Genomic DNA, 12,022 nt, shown 5'->3' with positions numbered 1-12,022 from the left:
AAAAAATGGGACCCGAGGACCAAAATTGGGTTCCCAGGTCGAAGACAGGGCAACCGGACAAGAAACGACCTCTAAGGCTCGAAATGAGTCCCGACGACTAAAACTTGACAAGAAGCACCCATCAGGCACCCAACTCGACACCCATGGGATGCCGACCCACCCGGGCTTCCACCTAGCACACCTTGGCACCCACCCACCCTCGCACCCAACCTCGCACCCAACTTAGCACCTTTGAACCCACATTGGCACTCACCCTGACCCTGGCACCTTGGAACCCACATTGGCACTCACCTTGACCCTGGCACCCACCTTTGCACTCACCTTGGGACCCACCCTGGCTCCCACCTCGGCACCCACCCAGACACCCACCTTGGTTCCTTGGCACCCACCTTGGATCCTTGGCACCCACCCCGACACCCACCTTGGCACGCAACTTGGCTACTTGCCACCCACCTTGGCTCCTTGACGCCCACCCCGACAACCACCCCGTGACCTACCCTGGCTAGGGTTGGTGCACACCCACCCTGGTGCCCACCTTGGCACCCACCCTATGACCCACCTTGGCACGCACCTTAGTACCCACCCCGTTACCCACCCTAGGACCCACCCCGTGACCCACCTTGGCCAGGGTGGGTGCACCCACCCTGGTGCCCACCTTGGCACCCACCCATCCTAGCACCCAGCCTGTGACCGGGCTTGGAACCCAACCTTGCACCCGCACCCGTCTTGGCCAGTGTGGGTGCGCACCCATCCTGGCACCCACGTTGTGACACACCCTTTAACCCACGCACCCTAGCACCCACGTTGGCACCCACCTTGGAACCCAACCTAGCAACTTGGCACCCACCCCGTGACCCACCTTGGCATCCACCATAGCAGTCGCCGACTTGGCACCCACCTCGGCACCCACCTTGACACTTGTGGACCCACCTTGCCACTCACCCTAGCATCGACCCATCCTAGCACCCACCCTGGCACCTTTGCACCCTAGCACTCACCCATCCTAGCACCTAACCTGTGACCCACCTTGACACTCACCCTCGCACCCACCTTGGAACCCAACCTAGCACCCACCCACCCTGACACCAACCCTAGCACCTACCCACCCTTGCACCCACCCTGTGACCCATCTTGGCACCCACCCATCCTACCACTCAACCTATCACCCACCTTCTCACCCACCTTGGCATCCACCTTAGCACCCACCCACACTGGCACCTTGGCACCCACCTCGGGCAAGGTGGGTGCACACCCACCCTGGCACCCAATTTAGAACCCACCGAGCATGTTACCCACCTTGGCACCCACATTGCAGCCCACCCTAGTACCCACCCTATGACCCACATTGGCATCCACACCCTAGCACCCAGGCACCTCGACACCCGCCTTGACACCCACCCTAGCACTGAACCTGTGACCCACCTTGGAACTCACCCTAGAACCCACCCACCCTGTGAACCACCTTGGCATCCACCTTAGCACCCACCCACCTTGGCACCCACTCTAGCACTCACCCATCCTAACACCCAACTTGTTACCCACCTTGGCACCCGCCCTCGCGTCCACCTTGAAACCCACCCTAGCACCCACCCACGCAGGAGCCCACCTTGGCACCCAACCTAACACCCACGCATCCTGGCACCCAACTTGTGACCCACCTTGGAACCCACCCTAGTACCCACCTTTGAACCCACTATATCACCAACCCACCTTGGCACCCACCCTATGACCCTCTTTGGAATCCACCCTAGCACGCACCCACCCTGGCACCCACCATGGAGCGCACCCTAGCACCCACCCACCTCGGCACGCACCTCAACACCCACCTTGGTGTGCGCACTGCGCCAACCTCTCAAAGACCCTATGTGGTGCGCTCCAAAGTGTACACCTTTGGTGCGCTCCAAGGTGCGCACCTTTGGTGCACACCGAGGTGCACACCAAAGTGTGCACCGAGGTGAGCACCAAAGTGCACTCCAGGGTGCACACCAAGGCGTGCACCTTTGGTGCGGTCAATGCAAACGAATTCGGAAGTTGGGGTCGATGTCCTAATCGCTGCTGCAGACTACACGTATGAGAATCGGACAAATAGCTTTATATAGGGGAGGTGTTGCGTTTGATGGGTCGACTCCCCTGGTTGTGTGCACTGCACCAACTTCAAAGACCCTGTCTTGTTTAAGAAGTCAAAAGTTGGGGTGGATGTCCTAATCATTGCTGCAGTCTACGCATGTATGAGAATCAGACAAATAGCTTATATAGGGGAGGTGTTGCATTCGGTGGGTTGACTCCCCTGGTTGTGCGCACTGCGCCAACCTCAAAGACCCCGCATAGCAGAAGAAGTCGGAAGTCGGATTTTGGTGAGCACCAAGGCGTGCACCTTTGGTGCGGTCAACGCAGACGAATTCAGAAGTTGGGGTGGATGTCCTAATCGTTGTTGCAGGCTACACATGTATGAGAATCAGACAAATAGCTTATATAGGGGAGGTGTTGGGTTTGATGGGTCAACTCCCTTGGTTGTGCGCATTACGCCAACCTCAAAGACCTTGTTTTCGTTAAGAAGTCAAAAGTTGGGGTCAATGTCCTAATGGCTCCTGCAGGCTACACATGTATGAGAATCGGACAAATAGCTTATATAGGGGAGGTGTTGGGTTTGATGGGTCGACTCCCCTGGTTGTGCGCATTACGTCAACCTCAAAGACCTTGTTTTCGTTAAGAAGTCAAAAGTTGGGGTCGATGTCCTAATTGCTCCTGTAGACTACACATGTATGAGAATCAGACAAATAGCTTATATAGGGGAGGTGTTGGGTTTGATGGGTTGACTCCCCTAGTTGTTCGCATTACACCAACCTCAAAGACCTTGTTTTCGTTTAGAAGCCGAAAGTTGGGGTCGATGTCCTAATTGCTCCTGCAGGCTACGCATGTATGAGAATCAGACAAATAGCTTATATAGGGGAGGTGTTGGGTTTGATGGGTCGACTCCCCTGGTTGTGCGCATTGCGCCAACCTCAAAGACCCTGCATTGCGGATGAAGTCGAAAGTCAGAGTTTGGTGTGCTACAAGGTGTGGTCGAAGGTGCTCACCTAGGTGTGCACCTTTGGAGCACAGGAAAAGTGCCCTCCAAAAGTGCGCACCTTTGGAGTGCACAAAAGTGCCCTCCAAAAGTGCGCACCTTTGGAGCGCAGAAAAGTGCCCTCCAAAAAGTGCCCTCCAAAAGTGCGCACCTTTGGAGCGCAGAAAAGTGCCCTCCAAAAAGTGCCCTCCAAAAGTGCGCACCTTTGGAGCGCAGAAAAGTGCCCTCCAAAAAGTGCCCTCCAAAAGTGCGCACCTTTGGAGCGCAGAAAAGTGCCCTCCAAAAAGTGCCCTCCAAAAGTGCGCACCTTTGGAGCGCAGAAAAGTGCCCTCCAAAAAGTGCCCTCCAAAAGTGCGCACCTTTGGAGCGCAGAAAAGTGCCCTCCAAAAAGTGCCCTCCAAAAGTGCGCACCTTTGGAGCGCAGAAAAGTGCCCTCCAAAAAGTGCCCTCCAAAAGTGCGCACCTTTGGAGCGCAGAAAAGTGCCCTCCAAAAAGTGCCCTCCAAAAGTGCGCACCTTTGGAGCGCAGAAAAGTGCCCTCCAAAAAGTGCCCTCCAAAAGTGCGCACCTTTGGAGCGCAGAAAAGTGCCCTCCAAAAAGTGCCCTCCAAAAGTGCGCACCTTTGGAGCGCAGAAAAGTGCCCTCCAAAAGTGCGCACCTTTGGAGCGCACAAAAGTGCCCTCCAAAAGTGCGCACTTTTGGTGCGCACCAAGGCGCTGGTTCGGTCGTTGCAGGCGAGTTCGGAAGTTGGGGTCGATGTCCTGAGCGGAGGTGCAAACTACACAGGTGTCGGAATCGGACAAATAGCTTATATAGGGGAGGTGTATGCTTCGATGGGTCGACTCCCCAGGTTGAGCGCACCGCGCCAACCTCAAAGACCCTACGGTATGGATGAAGTCGGAAGTTGGGTCCGATGACCGATTCGATTAGTAGGTATGCTCATGAGGTCGGAATTTGGGTCCGATGACCTGCCATGTGCAGGAAGGCGAATGTTGACACTGTGCGTTGCAAGGTGCACACCAAGGCGCTGGTGCGGTCTTTTTAGTCGAGTTCGGAAGTTGGGGTCGATGTCCTGATCGGAGGTGCAAGCTACACAGGTGTGGGAATCGGACAAATAGCTTATATAGGGGAGGTGTATGCTTCGTTGGGTCGACTCCCCGGGTTGAGCGCACCGCGCCAACCTCAAAGACCCTACGGTATGGATGAAGTCGGAAGTTGGGTCCGATGACCGATTCGATATGTAGGCATACTCGCGAGGTCGGAATTTGGGTCCGATGACCTGCCACGTGCAGGAAGGCGAATGTTGGCACTGTGCGTTGCAAGGTGCGCACCAAGGCGCTGGTTCGGTCGTTGGAGGCGAGTTCGGAAGTTGGGGTCGATGTCTTGATCGGAGGTGCAAACTACACAGGTGTGGGAATCGGACAAATAGCTTATATAGGGGAGGTGTATGCTTCGTTGGGTCGACTCCCCGGGTTGAGCGCACCGCGCCAACCTCAAAGACCCTACGGTATGGATGAAGTCGGAAGTTGGGTCCGATGACCGATTCGATATGTAGGCATACTCGCGAGGTCGGAATTTGGGTCCGATGACCTGCCATGTGCAGGAAGGCGAATGTTGGGACTGTGCGTCGCAAGGTGCGCACCAAGGCGCTGGTGCCGTCGTTGCAGTCGAGTTCGGAAGTTGGGGTCGATGTCCTGGTCAGAGGTGCAAACTACACAGGTGTGGGAATCGGACAAATAGCTTATATAGGGGAGGTGTATGCTTCGATGGGTCGACTCCCTGGGTTGAGCGCACCGCGCCAACCTCAAAGACCCTACAGTATGGATGAAGTCGGAAGTTGGGTCCGATGACCGATTCGATACGTAGGCATATTGGCGAGGTCTGAATTTGTGTCCGATGACCTGCCATGCGCAGGAAGGCGGAATTTGGGTCCGATGACCGAGTTGATGGCGTGCCATGCGCAGAAAGGCGGAATTTGGGTCCGATGACCGAGTTGATGTTGATGGCCCGCCATGCACAGGAAGGCGGAATTTGGGTCCGATGACCGATTTGAAGGCGTGCCATACGCAAAAAGGCGGAGTTTGGGTCCGATGACCGAGTTGATATTGATGGCCCGCCATGCGCAGGAAGGCGGAATTTGGGTCCGATGACCTGACATACGCATGGAGTCCGACTCGGGGGCCGATGTTCGATTCGATGACTTGCATTGTGGGTAAAGTCGGAAGTTGTGGTCTTTGACCCGATTCGATGACCAGACTTCGGCTGCTTGAGAATCGGACAAATAACTTATATAGGGGAGGTAGTGTTCTCGAGCATCCTCCCCCCGTGCCCGTTTATGTCGATTGATGCTGGTGCTCGACTGGTTGGAGCGCTCGGATGCAAAAATCTTGCACCAGGATTTATCGATTGTGATGGACACGGCAAGTCTCCTGATTGCTATGCAGGAGCTCATCGTGAATCTCTATGCGGCCTTGGTATGGACTCGACCTGCGGAATGGTTCGGCAATGGTAGTCGCTCCAACACGTCCTTGCAATGGCCACAGAGGTGATTCGACTAGAGCTCCAGTCTAGCTTTTGGGTTGCTTGGCGGACTGGTATAGCCGCGATCGAGTTCCGGCCATGAACGTTTTAGATAGCTCTTGGGCTTTCTGGGACGGAAGTCGGAAGTTTGGGCTGTTGTCCGATTTGATGACCATTCTTCGGATGTGTGAGAATCGGACAAATAACTTATATAGGGGACTGTGTTGTCTCACGCAGCCCCCTCCGTGCCCCTCTATCTCGACCGATGTTGGTGCTTGAAAGGGTTGGGATCGCTCGGATTTATAAACGTGCACCACCATTTGTCGAGTGTGAGGGACGCGGCAGGTCTCCTAAATGCTATGCGGGCGCTCTCTGAGAATCTCTATCCGGCCTCGACACAGACTAGTCTTGCTGAATGGTTTGGCACTGGTAGTCGATCCAACACGTCGTTGTTGTGGCCGCCTAGGCGATTCGATTCGAGCCCCCGTCTAGCTTTTGGGTTGCTTGGCGGATTTTGCCCTATCCGCAAGTGAGCTCGGTCCCTAAACGTTCGAGAAACCCGATTGCTATGCGCCGACTCTCTTTCTTGCGAGCCTCCATCTAGCTTTTGGGTCTCTACGGAACGGAAGTCGGAATCTGGGACCGTTGTTTGATTCGACGAGGCAGACTACGGTTGTGCGAGAATCGGACAAATAACTTATATAGGGGAGGTGTTGACTGGAGCATTCTCCCCCGTGCCCCTCTAACTCGACCAATGCTGGCGCTCGAACGGTGGTAGCGCTCGGATTTTCATTGAGCGCCAGCATTGGTCGATTTAGAGGGGCATGCGAGATTCCCGAATGCTATGCGAGGGCTCTAACGGAAATGTCTATTGGTTTCGGTATGGATGCAATTGCGAGTGGTTCGGCAAAGGTAGTCGTTCCGATGCGTCCATGTCGTGGCCAAATCGATAATTCGATTTGAGCCCTCGTATAGCATTTGGGTCTCTCGATGTGATTCCGCATTCCAGTCCCTTTGGGCACTGCTTGAGCCGCATCCCAGGGGGTTCCCTTCCCAATAATCTGCCTCGCAACCCGATTGCTATGCGGTGAGGCTCCTCGGCCGCCTCGGAACTATCTGTGTATCAGACGCATCGCGGGATAAGGGGTTGGCAACGGTAGTCGCCCCAAGCGCGTCCGATGCTTGGACCATTCCGAGGCGGCCCTGAAGCCTCTTCCGTCTAGCCGTTGGGTCCTTCTCGCCGCATCCCTCGCCTCGCACCCCGATTGCTATGCGGTGAGGCTCCTCGGCCGCCTCGGAACTATCTGTGTATCGGACGCGTCGCGGGATAAGGGGTTGTCACTGGTAGTCGCCCCAAGCGCGTCCGATGCTTGGACCATTCCGAGGCGGCCCTGAAGCCTCTTCCGTCTAGCCGTTGGGTCCTTCTCGCCGCATCCCTCGCCTTGCACCCCGATTGCTATGCGGTGAGGCTCCTCGGCCGCCTCGGAACTATCTGTGTATCGGACGCGTCGCGGGATAAGGGGTTGTCACTGGTAGTCGCCCCAAGCGCGTCCGATGCTTGGACCATTCCGAGGCGGCCCTGAAGCCTCTTCCGTCTAGCCGTTGGGTCCTTCTCGCCGCATCCCTCGCCTCGCACCCCGATTGCTATGCGGTGAGGCTCCTCGGCCGCCTCGGAACTATCTGTGTATCGGACGCGTCGCGGGATAAGGGGTTGTCATTGGTAGTCGCCCCAAGCGCGTCCGATGCTTGGACCATTCCGAGGCGGCCCTGAAGCCTCTTCCGTCTAGCCGTTGGGTCCTTCTCGCCGCATCCCTCGCCTCGCACCCCGATTGCTATGCGGTGAGGCTCCTCGGCCGCCTCGGAACTATCTGTGTATCGGACGCGTCGCGGGATAAGGGGTTGTCACTGGTAGTCGCCCCAAGCGCGTCCGATGCTTGGACCATTCCGAGGCGGCCCTGAAGCCTCTTCCGTCTAGCCGTTGGGTCCTTCTCGCCGCATCCCTCGCCTCGCACCCCGATTGCTATGCGGTGAGGCTCCTCGGCCGCCTCGGAACTATCTGTGTATCGGACGCGTCGCGGGATAAGGGGTTGTCACTGGTAGTCGCCCCAAGCGCGTTCGATGCTTGGACCATTCCGAGGCGGCCCTGAAGCCTCTTCCGTCTAGCCGTTGGGTCCTTCTCGCCGCATCCCTCGCCTCGCACCCCGATTGCTATGCGGTGAGGCTCCTCGGCCGCCTTGGAACTATCTGTGTATCGGACGCGTCGCGGGATAAGGGGTTGTCACTGGTAGTCGCCCCAAGCGCGTCCGATGCTTGGACCATTCCGAGGCGGACCCGAAGCCTCTTCCGTCTAGCCGTTGGGTCCTTCTCGCCGCATCCTTCGCCTCGCACCCCGATTGCTATGCGGTGAGGCTCCTCGGCCGCCTCGGAACTATCTGTGTATCGGACGCGTCGCGGGATAAGGGGTTGTCACTGGTAGTCGCCCCAAGCGCGTCCGATGCTTGGACCATTCCGAGGCGGACCCGAAGCCTCTTCCGTCTAGCCGTTGGGTCCTTCTCGCCGCATCCCTCGCCTCGCACCCCGATTGCTATGCGGTGAGGCTCCTCGGCCGCCTTGGAACTATCTGTGTATCGGACGCGTCGCGGGATAAGGGGTTGTCACTGGTAGTCGCCCCAAGCGCGTCCGATGCTTGGACCATTCCGAGGCGGACCCGAAGCCTCTTCCGTCTAGCCGTTGGGTCCTTCTCGCCGCATCCCTCGCCTCGCACCCCGATTGCTATGCGGTGAGGCTCCTCGGCCGCCTTGGAACTATCTGTGTATCGGACGCGTCGCGGGATAAGGGGTTGTCACTGGTAGTCGCCCCAAGCGCGTCCGATGCTTGGACCATTCCGAGGCGGACCCGAAGCCTCTTCCGTCTAGCCGTTGGGTCCTTCTCGCCGCATCCCTCGCCTCGCACCCCGATTGCTATGCGGTGAGGCTCCTCGGCCGCCTTGGAACTATCTGTGTATCGGACGCGTCGCGGGATAAGGGGTTGTCACTGGTAGTCGCCCCAAGCGCGTCCGATGCTTGGACCATTCCGAGGCGGCCCCGAAGCCTCTTCCGTGTAGCCGTTGGGTCCTTCTCGCCGCATCCCTCGCCTCGCACCCCGATTGCTATGCGGTGAGGCTCCTCGGCCGCCTCGGAACTATCTGTGTATCGGACGCGTCGCGGGATAAGGGGTTGTCACTGGTAGTCGCCCCAAGCGCGTCCGATGCTTGGACCATTCCGAGGCGGCCCCGAAGCCTCTTCCGTGTAGCCGTTGGGTCCTTCTCGCCGCATCCCTCGCCTCGCACCCCGATTGCTATGCGGTGAGGCTCCTCGGCCGCCTTGGAACTATCTGTGTATCGGACGCGTCGCGGGATAAGGGGTTGTCACTGGTAGTCGCCCCAAGCGCGTCCGATGCTTGGACCATTCCGAGGCGGACCTGAAGCCTCTTCCCTCTAGCCGTTGGGGCTTTCTCGCCGCATCCCTCGCCTCGCACCCTGATTGCTATGCTGTGAGGCTCCTCGGCCGCCTTGGAACTATCTGTGTATCGGACGCATCGCGGGATAAGGGGTTGGCAGTGGTAGTCGCCCCAAGCGCATCCGATGCTTGGACCATTCCGAGGCGGCCCTGCAGCCTCTTCCGTCTAGCCGTTGGGGCCATCTCGCCGCATCCCCCACCTCGCACCACGATTGCTATGCGGTGAGGCTCCTTGGCCGCCTCGGAACTATCTGTGTATCGGACGCATCGCGGGATAAGGGGTTGTCACTGGTAGTCGCCCCAAGCGCGTCCGATGCTTGGACTATTCCGAGGCGGCCCTGCAGCCTCTTCCGTCTAGCCGTTGGGGCCATCTCGCTGCATCCCCCACCTCCTCGGCCGCCTCGGAACTATCTGTGTATCGGACGCATCGCGGGATAAGGGGTTGGCAGTGGTAGTCGCCCCAAGCGCGTCCGATGCTTGGACTATTCCGAGGCAGCCCTGCAGCCTCTTCCGTCTAGCCTTTGGGGCCATCTCGCCGCATCCCTCGCCTCGCACCCCGATTGCTATGCGGTGAGGCTCCTCGGCCGCCTGGGAACTATCTTCGTATCGGACGCATCGCGGGATAAGGGGTTGTCACTGGTAGTCGCCCCAAGCGCGTCCGATGCTTGGACTATTCCGAGGCGGCCCTGTGGCCTCTTCCGTCTAGCCGTTGGGGCCATCTCGCCGCATCCCCCACCTCGCACCCCGATTGCTATGCGGTGAGGCTCTTCGGCCGCCTTGGAACTATCTTCGTATCGGACGCATCGCGGGATAAGGGGTTGTCACTGGTAGTGGCCCCAAGCGCGTCCGATGCTTGGACTATTCCGAGGCGGCCCTGCAGCCTCTTCCGTCTAGCCGTTGGGGCCATCTCGCCGCATCCCCCACCTCGCACCCCGATTGCTATGCGGTGAGGCTCCTCGGCCGCCTTGGAACTATCTTCGTATCGGACGCATCGCGGGATAAGGGGTTGTCACTGGTAGTCGCCCCAAGCGCGTCCGATGCTTGGACTATTCCGACGCGGCCCTGTGGCCTCTTCCGTCTAGCCGTTGGGGCCATCTCGCCGCATCCCCCACCTCGCACCCCGATTGCTATGCGGTGAGGCTCCTCGGCCGCCTTGGAACCATCTTCGTATCGGACGCATCGCGGGATAGGGGGCTGTCACTGGTAGTCGCCCCAAGCGTGTCCGATGCTTGGACCATTCCTAGGCGGCCCTGAAGCCTCTTCCGTCTAGCCGTTGGGGCCTTCCCGCCCCATCCCTCGCCTCGCACCCCCGATTGCTATGCGGTGAGGCTCCTCGGCCGCCTTGGAACCATCTGTGTATCGGACGCATCGCGGGATAAGGGGTTGGCACTGGCAGTCGCCCCAAGCGCGTCCGATGCTTGGACCATTCCGAGGTGGCCCTGAAGCCTCTTCCGTCTAGCCGTTGGGGCCTTCCCGCCCCATCCCTCGCCTCGCACCCCGATTGATATGCGGTGAGGCTCCTCGGCCGCCTTGGAACTATCTGTGTATCGGACGCATCGCGGGATAAGGGGTTGGCACTGGTAGTCGTCCCAATCGCATCCGATGCTTGGACCATTCCGAGGCGGCCCTGCAGCCTCTTCCGTTTAGCCGTCGGGGCCTTCCCGCCGCATCCCTCGCCTCGCATCCCGATTCCTATGCAGTGAGTCTTCTCGGCCGCCGCGGAACTATACCTGTTATTGCTACTGCATCCTTCGGCTGGTAACCTCCTCTGCCGCCTTGGAACGTTCTCTTTGTCGGACGCGTCGCGGGATAAGGGGTTGGCACTGGTAGTCGCCCCAAGCGCGCCCGATGCATAGACCGCTCCGAGTCGACCTTGCTTTCAGCCTCTCACATGCATAGACCTCTCTGAGTCGACCCTGCAGCCTCTCACGTTTAGCCTTTGGAATCTCGCCTCACAACATGATTGCTATCCTTGATGCATCCCTTGCCTCGAGCCCTGATTGCTTTCTTGGCTGCATCCCTCCTCTCCTCACAGCCCGGTTGTCATCACTGCTTCATCCGTCGCTTCATGCATTCTGGCTGCTGGGCCCTTCCCACCGCACACCTCGATTGCTATCTCTTCTGCATCACACACCCCGATTGCTATCTCTGCTACATCCCTCGGCTCTCACTTCTGCATCCTTCGCCTCACACCTCGATTGCTATCAATGCTGCATCCGTAACCTCACACCCCGATTGCTATGCGGGGAGGCTCCTTGGCCGCCTTGGAAATTTCTGTGTGTCGGACGCACCGCGGGATAAGGGGTTGGCACTGGTAGTCGCCCCAAGTGCGCCCGATTCTTAGACCGCTTCGAGGTGACCTCGTAGCCTCTTTCGTCCAGGCTTCCTGCCTTCAACGCCCTTTTTACACCTCGATTGCTATGCGCGGGCTCGTTGGCGTCTATCACCTCTCTGCGAAGAGTGGCACGATGATTGTTGGGGTAAATCGTAGCAGTCCGATCTCTGGCCTTGGGCCATTGTGAGGGCTGATCGATTTCCTGTGCGCATCTCGTGTTCGCCCAGTAACAGACTCGACGACTTGTAATCGGTCTTGTTCCCGATTGTTCCTGGAGGTAGTCTTCGGAACTCTTGGATTTGACCTGTCACTCGAACTGTCCTCTTCCGAGGATGCTTGTGTGTGTGTGCTTGTGCCATTTCCTTGGCGGTATTAACGAGATATTAAAGAGCGGAGTGAGCGCCTCGCCCAGCTATGTTTGGGGCTCTCACTCCCTTACCCGGTGTGCGACCGCTTTGCACGTAGGTTGCGGAGCATCGCGACTCTTTCGATGTTTGGCGGTTGTCTTCCGGTGATGCGTTGGTCCCGAAGTGCACGTTACTAGCATTTCTGCCATTGTTCTCGATCTTTGGCACGTTCCTTCGTTGCAATTGGATATATATCT

The sequence above is a fragment of the Cryptomeria japonica genome, unplaced genomic scaffold (assembly GCF_030272615.1).
Source record: "Cryptomeria japonica unplaced genomic scaffold, Sugi_1.0 HiC_scaffold_117, whole genome shotgun sequence".
NCBI classification, from domain to species: domain Eukaryota; kingdom Viridiplantae; phylum Streptophyta; class Pinopsida; order Cupressales; family Cupressaceae; genus Cryptomeria; species Cryptomeria japonica.
Note: the sequence above shows the minus strand (reverse complement) of the source record.